This window comes from Triturus cristatus, chromosome 8 (assembly GCF_964204655.1).
Source record: "Triturus cristatus chromosome 8, aTriCri1.1, whole genome shotgun sequence".
NCBI lineage: Eukaryota > Metazoa > Chordata > Amphibia > Caudata > Salamandridae > Triturus > Triturus cristatus.
The window spans coordinates 317,054,461-317,061,182 of record NC_140591.1 but is presented as its reverse complement, the minus strand read 5'-3'; positions in this window follow the sequence as shown (position 1 = coordinate 317,061,182).

The window sequence follows — 6,722 nt, the reverse complement described above, 5'->3', positions numbered from 1 at the left end:
CTTCCCTCTTACATGCATTATTTTTATCGTCCAGATTTTCCCTTTGAATCTTCAGTTTCGTAAAATATTTCAGATACAAATTTTACCTTTGCACCAGTGTGATAGTTTTGAAAATCTTAAAATTTCTCGCAGTGATGCGCTCCTTCGTTAACGATTTTCAGCAGAGTCAATATCTAGGACATGGCCACATCCTGAGAAATCTTTGACAGTGGACCATCCTTTCCTGCCCGACTCATTCCCCCCAAAAATAATGTCGTATCCCTTCAGGCACTGAAAATGTCAGGCTTATTACACACTTTGAATCGCAGCTGGCTGGCAACAGTGTCTGGTGCACTGCTTCTCCATGTGTGGGAGCATCAAATGCGACGAATCTGAATAATTTGAATGCTAATATAGTGGTGCCTTGGGCTTCAGGAGCCTTTCTGCCACACTTTCCCCTCTGCAGAGCGGCCACCCGTGCAAAGAACAGCAGTTACTGTCTGCAGCTATGGCTTGTGGGGTTTGTGTGGGGTGGTGGCAGTTGGGCCTGAGCTCACCTCTAAAAGTAAGCCTAGGAAACATGGTTCCTGAAAATTAAGTGGGAGGAATTCTTGATGGATCTCTGCTATTGCACAGCTTGTACAGACGCATAAATGTGATTCCATTTCTGGAGGAACTTAAGCCCTCATTTAGAGTTTGGCGGGTGTGCTGTCATCTGCCAGTGTGGCAGGTTTATTATCTCCGCCACCCTGGCAGACTACCACCCACCATATTGAGCGTTCTCTACCGCCCTGGCGGAGATCTCTATACTTTCAAAGATCTCACCGCTATAGAGACTCCTCTGAAGATACAAATGTTTTCTGAGCGGCCCCCATGTTTCTCGTGGATGCTCAGCTAGCTTATAGTATTCCATAACGTCACAAAACGGGAGTTTGGTTTTGTAAAACAGAATATTAATGACTCTGACACCCTGGGAGTTTTCTTCCAGGATGGGGTGATTTTTCTTTTGGTTTTCCTCTACCTGACTGCCAGCCTTTCCCTGGCGCTCCCAAACAGAAAAAAAGTACATCAGACCATCCGCTCTAAATAGCGCAAACAGCCTGATGCATTTACACTCATTTATACTCATTTAGATATGAGGTTTCAGCCAGAGGAAGCAGTGAGACACCACCAGCGAAAATGATGGTCCGTCCTACTCTAAATAGAGCAGACGGAGTATCGGTTTGGCGGACGTGATACTCCTCCTTCTTTACGGCAGAGCACCATGTCCTCCAAACTCTAAATAGTCCCCAAATCTAGGCCGCACTGTTATAATTTGTAGTTGAATCGCCCTAGAGGCTTGTAGTCCTGATCAATTATGCTGTTGGTTGCTTAGTCTGGATTGAGTCTGGAGATGTTTGAAAGAAACACGAGACACCCCTCAATGGACTGGTCCTGGGCTCCTCTGTGGCTGGCGCTGCCCCCAATTCCCTGTTAAACAAGCATTTGCAATGTAATAGGTCTCGCAATTGCGAGATTTTGAGCTATTGGCATTGTGCCTTTTATTTATGTGTTTAAAAAAACTTGCAATAATAAAAGGCATTGTCATTTGCAATACCAATAGGTCTAAGTTTCTAAAATGCGAGACCTATTGCATTGCAAATGCTTGTTTTGGAAAGCTTACCTCCTCCAGTGGTTCTAAATGCACACGCAGCCAGGACACTGCCAGACTGATGAATGAATGCAAAAAATGTAAAAACAGGGAAAAGGCCTCCTTCATCTATGCATCAAATTTTAGTGCCATAAAAAGTTCGATTCAGCTCCAACTTTGCCGCCTGTCTGCACCCTGTCTTGGAAATACTGAATATTTTTGACTGTAAGGTGCTCTGGTGCAGGGACCAAAACCGGCCCTGGCAAAGTGCTCGGCCGGCCCCCCCGAAAAACGGCCCTGTAACAAAAACGGCCCCCAGGGGCCCAAACCCGGCCCCCACCCGTGCGGCGCACCGGGGGATTGCCCGGTGCCCGCTACGGCCAGTCCGGCCCTGCTATGGTGGCCTCTGGATACCTGTGCTTCGTACATACGCACATCAATGCATCTGTAATTTCAATGATTTACTTTCCTTCGCTACTACTAAATGGATTTACACAAAATCAAAAAAACAAAAAGCTTCCTTGGGAAAAGTGCTATTTTTTGGGAAAGGTTGATGTCATTCCATCCTGAGTTATTTCTATATTGGCAAACAAGAGTTGCTATCCGCACTTGAATGAGAAGCAGAGACAGCGTGAGAGCTCATTTTCACAGGCAGGTGAATGGCCAACAGTTTGAGCTCTGACGGGTGTGACAAGTCTTGATGACGGCATAAGTCCTCTGCAGATTTAGGGCTCGATTTATGTTTTGGCGGAAAGAGTAAGCTCTGTTGGCCTGGTGGACGACTTGACGTAGCCTGGTCAGTAGGGTTGGAGGGGGGTGTGAGCTTGAGATTTCTTAACAATCACGCTGGGACATCTTGCCAAAACACATTATATGAGAAGCAGGACATGGAGGGGGCGTAAGGGGCAGTGGAAAGACAGAGGTGGGAGGATGTTAGGGGGACTTAAAACTCAAACATTTTCAAACTTATCAACATTTTTTAAGGCCTTCAAAGCATAGAGGAGAAAGTGTGTGTGTTTTTATCAGTGTGTGCATGCAAAAATCCCAAGTGAAACCCAACAGACAGTTCACATTACCCGACTGAAAAAACTTGTACCCAACAATTTACTACAGAATACGTATTTTAGAAGGGTGTAGAACCCCACACCTCCCTCCACCCCCGACTACACTGCCTGCTAAAATTAGAAATGACCACCAAGCCGGCAGTCATTTCTAAAGCCTTGGCAGGAACCGCCGTCATGGTGGTTCTGGTGAATGCTTTTTAAAGTTTGCAGCACAGCCCTGCCAACATAAAGGAGCTGTCCATCAAAATTATTTCTTTTATTTTCAAAAAGAAAATCCACAATTGGGATTTTCTTTTAGATAATAAAAAAGTGCTCCCCTCACCATGGGAGTTATTTATTCAATTAACAGTGCATCGTTGTGCTCAATAAGTGCTCAGCTTTAGGCCATCTTGCTAGCAGAATGGCATTCCTGGCTTCCCCCTTGACCTCTGTCCCAAAGGAGAATTTAATTCACTGCAGCTCTAGTCTCTCACAAAGAGCACTGAGCATATGATCAGGTCTGAGTTTGCACTGCAAAGGAAATCCTGCATGAGATCATAAATCTGGGCCAGGAAATAGATGACAAGGAGAATTCTATCCAGGATTTCTTCACGATGGAAGGGAACCAGAGATAATAGTCATAGTCAACTGCATGGATCATGAGAACCAGCACATTAGGAACAGCCTAATGGTCAATGGCCTGATCAAATGCACAGAATCGTCTGGTGTCATAAGCTTTGGCTTGCAGATTGTGTGCATAATTAGTAATAGAGTCCACAGAGTGTGGCCTTAAAGGCGTGGTGAAGGTGTTATATCTTGTGTACTTGCCTATGCATCTTCTCTGGTGCTTTGGCCCTTGCTGTTCAGCCAATGTGAATGTGCTGTGTAGGTGTGTTACATCTGGTTTATTTTCACTATGCATGTTCCCTCATGTAAATGCTGTATTCCATTTTACATTCATATATTCGAACAGAACGGGCCAATACACCAGGGAAGATGCACAGATAAGCACTTAAGATATAACACATTTCCCCCCTTTTATAACACATACAAATATACAAATGCATGATGGAATACAGCATTTACATGAGGGAACATGCATAGTGAAAATACACCCCCTGTAGTGTGCCTGGAGCCAGGGCTGAGGATTGAATGGGGGTGTTGTGCAATTCTAAAGTTTGTTTGGAGTAACCCAGAACAAAGACTTTGTGAGTATAAGTACAGGAGCTGTGACCCCAAGATGGCAGACATTGTGTGGACTTGTAACCAGATGCTGCTAGCTCTACAGACTGCCCATTGCCAGGAGGAACTATTATGCTGCCAGGAAGAACCACCATGGGACTTTGGTTGTTGTGCTGACCTTTCCAAAAGGACCCTGTGTGCTGGACCACGGCCTGCACTCCTGCTTTGATGCCCCCAGTACTCTCCAAGGAGTGCTGTTCCAGGCCCTTGTCTCTGCAACCCTAGCATCTGGTGAGCAATTTATTCCATTTATTCTTGGCAGCAGGAGAGGCGTGGGGGAGCGCTCTCCTGCTGCACTTGGGCCCATTGTAAGAGGCGTGTGCATCAACTCTGTATTCACTGACACCCTAACATGTGGCCCGGCATCGCGTGATAAGCGCCCTGGCATCTTTGCTGTGCGTGTGGGGAATTCAACAGTATTTCCCTGGTGCCATGCTCTCTTAAGTGAGCGAGGGGTGCTACAGTCTCCGGGGAAGGCGAGAAGGCCATTCAGCCGACCAGGGACCTCCATCAATGTCAGCGGTAGGTGGGGCCCTGACCCTGATGGGAGATCGCGCTGCAGGCTGCCTTAGCCCGTCTATTTCAAGGAGGAACTGTGCCACTTGGAATCGGCCCGCCCCATTAGGAGATTCTCCATTACTTCGGCCTGGGGCATCCTTGACATCGGACCTGAGCGGTCCTTGAAGCTGGGCAGCTCTGGGTTCTGGATGGAGGCTGCACTGTGCTGCTGGCTGCTGCACTGTGGGTTTGCAGGCTGCTGCATTTTTCTATTTGCCTCTAACTGCTGGAGACCCATGGAGGTCTCCCCACTACCATTTAATGTGTGGGTGCCCCCCTTCATCGTGTCTGCACATACCTGGGGGGGCAAGGTAGCTGATTACAAGAATTGGAGGAGTTCTCAGTAGAAGCACCAGCTTCGTGCTTGCAAAGAGAGAGAGGGATTATCGTATTGTCCCTAATAGAAAGGCAGCTGTTCCTGCACTCTGTTATGAATCTGGAATTACCTTATCTCTACTCGTAGGCACGCAGATGCTCCTGCATCTTTTAATAAAGTTAATTTTTAAATTGTATGTTTGAAAATGACACTTTTAGAAAGTGGGCCTTTTTTTGTTTAACCATCTTGTGCCGCTGCCTGCGTGTGGAATCAATGTCTGGTTTGGACTCAAAGGGGCCTGTTTGTGCATTCACTCTAGACAGGAGCTGAGATGTGTCCTGCATATCCTGATGGCCCATCGCCAGGCTGATGGGTCTTCCTGAGCTAGAGTGGTGGGAGGAGTTGTCACTGACACCTGAATAGGACTGTGCCGGTTATCTCACAATGCTGTCTCCACCCCCCTGGAGTGTGTCTGGAGCCAAGGCAGGGCAAAGTAGAAACTTGTAAACAACAAAGACTGCCCTTTGAAGTATGCCTACTTCAAAGGCAAAAAAGGATATAGGTATTGGACCTAAACCCAAACTTTTAGAACACCTCAGGATCAAGAAGAACCAGCTGAAGAGCTGTAAGGAGTAGTACTGCCCCTTTGCTGTGTATTGCTTTGCTGGGTTGACCTGTAGTTGCTGCTTCTGCTTTGGAGAGGAACAGGAACTTTACTCTGCATCCTGCCTGTGAAGTTTCTCCAAGGGCTTGTGTGTGCTTGCCTCCTGTTAATAAGTCTCAGGGTCATCAAAGACTTCATCTGCAGCATTCTTGAACTCCACTGCTGGGAGTTCTGACCTGCCTTGTGGTGCCAATTCCAGTTCTAGGTCCTTGGAGGTCGTTTTGCTGCTTGAAACTATCAAAATCGACGCATTGCTCTTTCAGCGCCTGTTTTCCAGACGAAGCACCGCCATGCCGGAGAAATTTCCATGCACTGCTCCTGTGAGGCGAAAGAAATTGTGCACGCCTGCCCGCGACCAGAGAAACGGCTTCAACCCAAGTTCAGCAGACCCTGTCTCCGAAGTCTGAGACCACCGCACTGACTCCAATGCACGCCCTGCTGTGCGGCTGAAAGAAAAGACACATTGTTGAACCGTGGCTGAAGGAATCAACGCAGTGCCTTTTTGCCACCACCGTATCGACCTTCAGAGCCCCCGGATTTCCACGCTGCACACCTGTGCGGCAAGTTTTCCGACACATCACCTGCAGACCAGAACCATCTTGCATTGCAATGCCTCGCTACCCCTTACAGTCCTGATTCGATGCAACACTGCTCCTGCGTGCAGCAGAACTGATAAATTGCCTGGACCCATGCATCGCTGTGTTTTCTGATGCTTACATCCTCTGCAGCTGTTTTTCTTTGTGGATTTTGATGCATGTAAGGTACTTTGTGTAAAATCACCGCATTCATAGAGTTCTATGGGCAAAATTGCTAAAACCTTCTAAAAGTGATATTTCGAATTGTGTATGTTTTGTTTTTGTCATTTTGGTCTTGTTTGGTTTAGATAAAGATGCTTTATTTTTCTAAATAGGTGTTGTGCCCATTTGTAGTGTTTTCACTGAGTTACTGTATGTGTTCTGCACAAATGCTTTACACATTGCAGCTGAGATAGGCCTGACTGCTCGTAGCAAGCTACCAAGGGGGTGAGCAGGGGTTATCTTGTGTGTGTAATCCCCCTTATCCTGATTAGAAGGAAGGGTCACTACTTGGACAGGGTGCATACCACTGCCAAGTAGAGACCCCCATTTCTAACATTTGGACTTCGTCACTTTTTTAGAAGTTGAAAATCTCATTTGGGACAAAGCTGAAGGATGTAGCTGATGGGGCCTCCATGAGGCCAGATATGTCCTCTGGGAGTGCTACTGGAACAGGCTTTGCTGCTGCTGCAGAAAAGAACATAGCAGGACCTAC